General features: G+C 46.1%; 1 protein-coding gene across 4 annotated transcripts in view; it reads right to left on the reverse strand.

Annotated features, from left to right (window-relative positions):
- The window catches only part of LOC115095289 (endonuclease/exonuclease/phosphatase family domain-containing protein 1-like), a 135,344-nt gene extending 126,383 nt beyond the window's left edge, over positions 1 to 8,961 (reverse strand). For 3 of the 4 annotated variants that reach the window (XM_029608770.1, XM_029608768.1, XM_029608766.1), the window contains exon 1: positions 7,946 to 8,219. The gene's annotated coding sequence lies outside the window, so the exon portion shown is untranslated. Of the gene's footprint in view, positions 1 to 7,945; positions 8,220 to 8,663 lie in introns of those variants that run through there. The other variant, XM_029608767.1, reaches the window with a different exon arrangement.
- Positions 8,962 to 9,175: the final 214 nt, after the last annotated feature.

A 9,175-nucleotide genomic window follows, 5' to 3' on the forward strand; every position in this document is an offset into this window, starting at 1 on the left:
GCATGCATCTTATGCTCAGTTGTGCTCTAGCACAAACAAGGCTATCAGAGACATGAAAGGTTTGCTTTTAAAGAACCCCCATCCTGTTAAGCTTTTCTTTTCTTTTATAAGCAGGAGGAAAAGAAAGAAAGAAAGAAAACCTTATTTGTTCAGCTCTAACTCACTATACAGACCCTCTCTAGCCAAATGGAGCTACTCCCCTTAGCCTGCAGTAATACTTTTAAAGCTACTTTTGCAGACAGGTCCCAGGATATTCTTCTCTGTGGTCAAAAAAAAGAATTCCAGCTAATTTGTTCTGTGCTAAATCTGAGCAACTCACTTAGCACAGAAATCAGACTTCTGACACTATATGTGACGTTACCAAGCAAACTTAGGCTGGAGACATGAAGCACACCGACTCCAATTGTCTTTCTTAACGAATGTTTATTTATAGCACAAAACAGTAACAGCATCCAAACTGCTTACTTCCAATGGCATAAACATAAGTACAGCACTGACATTCAGAACAGCAATCTTACAAGAGTTGCCTTCTCCTTGGAACTCAGGGCCTCTTTGTTTCCCTCTAGGCCTATGCCCTTATTCCTACTTCCAACCTGGCCAAAGAGCTATCTGTTTCTCTAGTTTTTAAGGTGGACCAGGCTACACTGGTCCAGCACTGGTTAAGGAGAGATTTCAGGGTCACACCTTCACAAGCAGTCACAGTTCATGAGTTTCTTGGCCAGAGGGTAAGATCAGCAGAGTGGGAATGTCTCCTGTGTGTTTGTTGCGATCGGCGGTGGGCAATCCCCTAGACCAGCTGAACTTACTGGCAGCGACAGCCGCAGCAGGGAACTGGCAAACCGGCAGATGCAGGGCTCCTCGGCGCCCCCGTGCTGCTATCATCGACGGCAGAAACAGCAGGAGGCTCGCAGCACTGCTCCTGCAGGTACGGCCTCTGTCGGACGCAGGCGCTTGGCTCCTCCCCCCAGTTATAGGAGCCATGCAGGAAGTCATTCTAAGCTCCCAGGAACCACTTCCTGTCCAGGACTATTTATGGAGGCTTTTGAGGGTTCCACAGTGCCTTGCAACAGGTCCAGTTTGGTGTGTCTTCTGCCTCGCTTGCCTGCCCTCTGATTCTGCTTTGGATATTGGACTTTGCCTTGCCTGCCGCCTGCCTTTGAACCTGGACTGTCTTGAACTCTTCCATACTATCTGCCTAGCCGCTGTTCCGCTGGCACAACCTCATCACCTGGTTACCATCCCTGAGGTCCATCTCTCATCAACGAGGAAATGTGGTAAGCCCTTTAAACATCTTATCGTTGCGTCCCAAGGGTTCACCAATTCATTGAATCATAACAGATTGCAAGGCCATGGACCCGATGGACCTCTTTGGTCTGTAGGCTATTCCAGGCCTAGCTTTAAGAATACAGCAGCAATGCCTAGACTCCCTGACGGCATCCCTACAACGTCTGAACTCCCGGTTAGACGCCTCTGAAATTCCCAGTGGATCACCAGCCATTCCAACACCCAGCACCTCTCCCATTCGATTACTGGCCTCTCCCCGGTACGCAGGTGATCCAGCACAATGTCGAGGTTTTCTCAATCAGTGTTCAATGCACTTTTCACTGCAACCAGCTCAGTTTCCTTCGGATACAGTAAAGACCATACTTTCATTGTTAGACGGCAAGTGTCTGGCCTGGGAATCCCCGCTATGGGAGAAGTGAAAGCCAATTCTTTAGGTTCTTCAACATTTCCTCCAGGTTTTTAAATGGACGTTTGATGATCCCGGTCATTTGGCGGCTACAGGGTCAGATATTCTTCATCTACGTCAAGGCGCTCGTACATTATCTGATTATGCCATCGAGTTTCGGACAATGGCTACCGAATTAAATTGGCAAGAGGACAGTTTACGGAGTATTTTTTTGGAAGGACTAGCCACCCGAATCAAAGATGAGTTGCCTGCTCAAGATCTCCCTGATTCTTTGGATGGTCTGATTGATCTAGCTGGCAAAATCGATCGGCATCTTCAGCAATGCTCCAGGGAATTGCGTGGGCCATGTAGACCAATCACTCTGGCACCCTCCTTCTCCAGGCCACTGTCAAGCCCCCAGCCTACTGCTGGGGCTTGACAGTGCGAGCCTTCAGCCAGAAGAACCTATGCAATTAGGGAGGAGTCCTTTAATGACCGAAGAAAGACGGCATCACCGAACTCAAGGCTTATGTTTGTACTGTGCTGGAAAAGGGCATTTTCTGACCAACTGTCCTGAGAAAGGGGGAAACTTCAGAGCCTAAAACCAATCAGGGAGATGGTTCTAGGTTTTACTGGCTCTGCTTCCCAGCTTATTCTTCCTGTAACATTGATTCAAAACTGGCAAGAATTCTCTGCCTTGGCTCTTCTGGATTCTGGGGCAGGAGGGAATTTTATTATGAGTAATCTGGTCGAATACCTTGGTTTCCCTACTGCACTACAAGAGAAATCCACTTCCTGGACAAATCCTTCGGACTACACTTCCGGTGCGCCTCAGGACTGGTATACTACATATGGAAAGATCTCCCTTCAGTCATTGACAAGGCTGTTCATCCAGTCATTCTAGGGATGCCATGGCTCCAAAAACATTCTCCCCAAGATCGATTGGGAGATATTTCAGTTAACCAAATGGAGCTCACGATGTCAACAGCAATGCTTTCTTCCAGGACACGTCCTCTCACCATCTGTCTTGCTACCACCTCAGGAGATCTCCCTTTCCAATACACCAATTATGCTGATGTATTCTCCAAAGAAAATGCAGAAATTCTACCTGAACATCAGCAGTTTGATTGTGCCATCAATCTGCTTCCTGGGACCATACCTCCTCAAGGAAGGGTGTATCCATTATCACTTCCTGAGACTCAGGCTATGGCCCAATACATCTAGGAAAATTTAGACCGGGGATTCATTCGCCCATCAACATTGCTGACCGGAGCCGGTTTTTTCTTTGTGGCCAAAAAAGATGGTACTTTACGGCCCTGCATAGATTATCGAGGCTTGAATGCCATAACCAGGAATGATCGTTAGCCATTGCCCCTCATTCCAGAATTATTGGACCGGTTACAGGGCGCCCAAGTGTTCACAAAACTTGATCTACGAGGGGCATATAACTTAGTCCGCATCAGACCTGGCGACAAATGGAAGACTGCTTTTAATACTCGGGAGGGACATTTTGAATATTTAGTAATGCCCTTCGGACTGTGCAATGCACCTGCAGTTTTCCAGTCTATGATGAATGAAATTTTTCGGGATCTATTGTACAATAAAGTAGTTGTGTATATGGATGATGTACTGATTTTCTCCCGAGATCTTCAATCTCACCGCTATAATGTCCAATAAGTACTGCAACATCTGCAAGCTCACAAGCTTTATGTTAAGTTGGAAAAATGTATTTTTGAAGCCAAGTCCTTGCCATTTTTGGGATACATTATTTCCAATACTGGGTTCCAAATGGATCCAGATAAAGTGGCCTGCATTCGGGACTGGCCCCAGCCTTCCGGTCTGCACTCCCTGCAATGATTCTTGGGTTTTACCAATTTTTACAGGCACTTCATTCCTCATTACTCCCAATTAGTTGCTCCATTGACCGCATTAACTGGAAAAGAAGTCAAATCCAAGGAGTGGTCTATGGAGGCAGTGGACGCTTTTTCCAGGCTAAAGAAGGCCTTTGTTTCTGAAACCTGCCTTCACCATCTGGATCCTGCATGTCCTTTTGTTTTAGAAGTGGATGCCTCCTCTACTACTGTTGGGGATGTCTTGGGTCAAATTTCTACTAAGGGGGCTTTCCACCCTTGTTCCTATTTTTCTCGCAAATTCTCTGCTGCTGAAAAAAGATATGGTATCGGGGATAAGGAGCTCCTGGCCATAAAACTGGCTTTTGAGGCTTGGCAACATTGGTTGGAGGGAGCAAAACATACCATTACGGACTATACCGACCATAAGAATCTAGAACATCTTCGTCAAGCCCAACATCTATATCCCCGTCAAGCGCGCTGGTCCTTATTTTTTAACCGTTTTGATTTCCTGACCAGCCACCAAAAACATCAGAGTAGACGCCCTCTCTCGCGCCTCTGAGGCCGAAGATTATCCAGACCCACCAGGCTTCATTATCGATCCAGCACGCATCCTGGTGGTCACTACTCATATAGTTCCCCTGGGGGAAACTGTCATTCCAACCCAGTTATGACAACGCTTGTTGGAATGGGACCATGATTCTAAAGTGGCTGGACATCCAGATCGAGCTCGAACCCTCTCGCTCCTCCGAAGATATTATTGGTGGACATTGATGTACCAGGATGTGAGAGCCTATGTGGACTCGTGCCCAACCTGCACCCAGCAGAAAACTCCGGAAGGATGACCTTGATGTTTGTTACAGCCTCTACCTGCACTCAAGGAACCCTGGACTCATATTGCTACCGATTTTGTGGTAGATTTACCTATTTCCAATGGGAATCAGATGATTTGGGTGGTCATTGACCATTTTTCTAAAATGGCCCACTTTATCGCCCTCCCAGCATTACTCTCCACTCCAGAACTGGCCAAGTTGTTCACAACACACATTTTTCGATTACAAGGATTACCTCGCCATATTGTTTCAGACCGTGGAACCCAGTACACGGCTAAATATTGGTGGTCTTTGTGCAGTAAATTTGAGATTAAATTGGATTTTACCATAGGCTACCACCCCCAGGCCAATGGACAAACTGAACGAACTAACCGCATATTAAAGACCTTTTTAAGAGCCTTTGTGAACGAACGTCAGGACGATTGGGCCGACCTTCTCCCATGGGCAGAATTCTCCCATAATAGTCATGGCAATGCTGCTACAGGATCCTCGCTCTTCTCTGTGTCTATGGGAAACAACCGCTTCCTCCTCTTTCGATACCTTTATTTGTTCCTTCCCCAGCTGCTCAGATGACAGCGCAGGATCTCCATGCATTATGGACTCAGATTGAAACCATGATCTGCCAGGCTGCTCAAAGAACTAAGAATACCACAGATAAACATCGACGGCCAGCACCTCAGCTTAAGGTTGGAGAAAAAGTTTGGCTTAGCACCCGCAACTTACGATTACAGGTGCCTTCCATGAGGCTAGCCCCATGTTACGTGGGTCCTTTTCCAATTCTGAGACAGATCACTCCTGTCCCTTATCAACTGCGTCTTCCTCCAACATTTAAAATACATAATGTTTTACATGTTTCCCTTTTGAAACCGGTGAACCTTTCATGGCCTACTCGTAAGCTGCCTTCTCCCCAGGAATTATCCACAGAGGAAGAAGAGACGTACCAAGTAAGAGAGATCCTGAATGTTCACCGTCGAAAGAGGCATTGGGAGTACCTCATAGCCTGGGAAGGGTACGGCCCGAAGGAAAATTCGTGGGAACCCATGAAGGATATATTGGACAAAAAACTCCTTGTGAATTTTCATACTGCTTATCCGGGAAAGCAGTGACCGATCCCCTAGAACAGCTGCACTTACCGGCAGCAACAGCCGCAGCAGGGAACCGGCAAACCGGTCCCTGCATCGCGGCTGCTTCAAAGCTCTTCAGGCTGCCGTCGGCAGCGGCAGATACAGGGCTCCTCGGCGCTCCCTGCGCCATCATCGACGGCAGAAACAGCAGGAGGCTGGCAGCACTGCTCCTGCAGGAACAGCCTCAGTCAGATGCAGGCGCTTGACTCCTCCCCCCAGTTATAGGAGCCATGGCAGGAAGTCATTCTAAGCTCCCAGGAACTACTTCCTGTCCAGGACTATTTAAGGAGGCCTTTAAGGGTTCTACAGTGCCTTGCAATAGGTCCAGTTTGGTGTGTGTCTTCTGCTCACTTGCCTGCCTTTGTTTCTGCTTTGGATATTGAACTCTGCCTTGCCTGCCAGATGCCTTTGACCCTGCTTCAGATATTGGACTTTGCCTTGCCTACTGCCTGCCTTTGACCCTGCTTCGGATATTGGACTTTGCCTTGCCTGCCACCTGCCTTTGACCCTGGACTGTCTTGAACTCTTCCATACTATCTGCCTAGCCGCTGCTCCACTGGCACAACCTCATCACCTGGTTACCATCCCTGAGGACCATCTCCCGCCAACGAGGAACTGTGGTAAGCCCTTTAAACATCTTATCATTGTGGCCAAGGGTTCACCAATTCATTGAATTGTAACAGTGTTCCTGTGTGGCACTGCATATATCTAATGCTACAGACCTCCGTGTTTACAAAAGTGTTAATTATGGTAATAACCACACTCTTTCTTAAGGGCGTGATGTGGTAAGGGTTTAGTACAATTTTGTGTCTTTGGAACAAATGCTTTGTGCATCAGGACCTAAAGTTGTTCCTGCTATGAGATTTTCTGTCAAATAAGTGTCTTCTACAGATTCTTCTGTAAGAAAGCCAAAGGGAGCAAAGGGGAAAAAGAAGGAAGAACAGCGCTAGTGAAACATCTTGGCTATATTCCATCTGCAAGAACTATGTTTGTATGCAACTCACTTCAGTTAGCAGAATAGTGAAATTGTCTTCAAAAGCATATCCATCTCCCCCCTCCCTTCCCCCTCTTTTCTTGTTTAGACTTTGGAAGATGGAGACCCCCTGCTCCACTAATATAGCACCCGCCCCCAACATTTTGTCTTGACTAGGCTGTAAGCTCCACAGAACATAGGCTGTCTGTTTATCTGTACAGCACCGTGCCTGCCTTGCAGCACTGTATAAATATCTATTAGTAGTAATATGCGGGGGAGCAGGGGGGGGGAGAGAAAATTGGCGGAGTGGTGAGAGAGTAAGTGGTCTACTGCCTTATGGTTAGGGCTTTTGGATTTTGTGGATTTTAATTTGACAAGCCTGCAGAATTTGCCAGGAACTCTGAGCTGCCGGCAGCGCTGTCTGCTTGCAGCTTCTAATATTTGTGGCAAAAAAAAACATGGGCATCGCTGTGTTGCCTCAAATATTGGAGGTTGTAAGAAGTCGACTCCGCTCTTAAGCTTCAAGGTTTGCCAAATTAAAATCCACAGAAAAAACAGAAACCTAGCTCTGGGCACAATTCCAGTGCTCCTTGGGGGGATTCTACACCAAAAATGTAGCTCTCCTGAGTCTTTAAGAAATATTTTTTTTTCTATTGGAGTTTAAATTCATTATTACTCAGACATTGATTATGTGGTATTGTTTTGACAATATGGTGTACAGAATTTGTAATTTTTTAAAACTTTTACTTCATTTTAAGATTACAAGCAGTACATTTTTACTTGACTAGAAAATAAGCAAAAACATCACAGAGGGGAAAAAAAAGATGAAAATCAATATAATATGTTCATATTAATAATCCAATACTGGATAAGGAGAAGCTCAGAAACGGATTATATAGTAAATAAAGTTTCCAAAAACGAATGAACGCTTAGTTATATATATAGATATATATTTTTTCTGCATTAAATTCCCCCACAAATAGCATTAAAAGCAAACCACGTGTCAGCAGGGTAGTCAAAAGCCAAAAGTGGCCTAACGTCTCCCGCCAGAAACTGGGTCACTTGGCAGCTGTGAATCCTTCTGCTGACGGAAACACCCCCACCCCACCCTCCTCCATGTCGGTAAGGCTCCCTGGACTCTGATAGCCAATGGACATTACTGACTGCTAATAATACAATAATTAACCAGGTTATCTGAAACCTTGCTCTGCATGAGGCACTGACAAGCCAGGCGCATTGTTTCTAAATAATATTCTGCTGCCTGAAGGAGACTGGAAAAACAACCATAGAAAATGCTGCTCCTGCAGCAGCAGGACTGGATGCAGTCTTCACAGACACCGACTCGCTTGAATTTTGGTTCTGTTGCTTTCATTCCTCGGTTTCCTGATATATTTACACTTTCTTTAAACAAAAAGACATGTCCCTTTTATTAACACGCTCTCCAGTTTTTTGTTTTTTTTTTTTAGAAAGCCTCCTTATTAAGTGCTGCCGCCTACCTGTTGTACGTGCCTCAGGGTGGCCCCTGCGTGTGGCTCTGACCGCGCTCGCCCTAACTGCACTCCGGTTTACTTATGATTCGTATTGCTGGGACTGCACAAACGGACGTGGCCTCTCTCCGAATCTTTGACCCCTAACGTCGCACCAGATATTAAACACAAACAAGAACAGTGGAAAGCCATCCTCGCGGTTCTTAAACGGCCAATTCGGTTAGCAACTCCGTTTTTGACAGCGCTGCTGCTGCTTGAACAGGGAGCTGCTTTAAAGCCTCGTTCAGTCCACGCTCCTACAAGACCCCCCCCCCCCCCGCAGGAGCAGAATGGGGGGAAAGCAAACCATAAAACCCCCCCCCCCCACCCCCCTGTAGTCAGTCCTCCAATGCCATTTTCCGTGGAGAGGGAGGAAGTGCAAGAGATGTGGAGTTGCCTGCACCGTGCCCTGCCAGTTGGCATTGCAGCCATTCCTGCGTGGAGAAGCCTGGGGGGGTCAGAGTAGCTGTGGGACCCTCCATAGCCCCTTCTCCCACCCCATTCTTTAGAGAGGCTTTTTTTTTTTTTTTTTTGGACTCGTAGGGACCAGGTGTGAAGGCGCACTCACCCTTGCCTTACAAGTTTTTGAAACCTGAGCTCTGCACCTATAGGAAATTGGAAGCGCTATCATCATCACCATGGTAATAGGGTGAGGACAATGACCCTAAACCAAGAACTGGATTCTTACCTGGAAAAAATGGATTCCCAGAAACACCAGCCAGCCTAGTCACCGCTTCCCCGGGTGATGCATATTTCATAGAGCCAGGGTACTTCAGGAGTAGTTGTCAGAAGTGTGAATGTCAGCTGTGGAGACACTGTACTTCAGTAAGGTGACACTGTCCCAGTCCATGGAGCACACAAAGCAATCAGTAGTTCTGATACTGAATCAGGGTGTGGTTCCACGCTCAAACTTTAACTTGCCTAACTATTTCATTGCTGGGTTAGCACTCTGTACAAAGCTGGAAAGAATTTAGTTGCCTTTGTTATTGGTTTTGATTTAATGGCCTTTCTTGCATATAAAAAAAAAAAAAATCAAAGTGATATATAATACAGCTGAAAACTGCCCAGAGGAGTTACATATTATAAAAGGAAAACAATAAAAATAAAAGAAACAACTGATATTATAAAACAGTAAAAATAAAAAGTGATAACAAAAAAATTAAAATAGGAGAAAGACAATCAAAGGTGTTAGGTACAGTG

This window comes from Rhinatrema bivittatum, chromosome 7 (assembly GCF_901001135.1).
Source record: "Rhinatrema bivittatum chromosome 7, aRhiBiv1.1, whole genome shotgun sequence".
NCBI lineage: Eukaryota > Metazoa > Chordata > Amphibia > Gymnophiona > Rhinatrematidae > Rhinatrema > Rhinatrema bivittatum.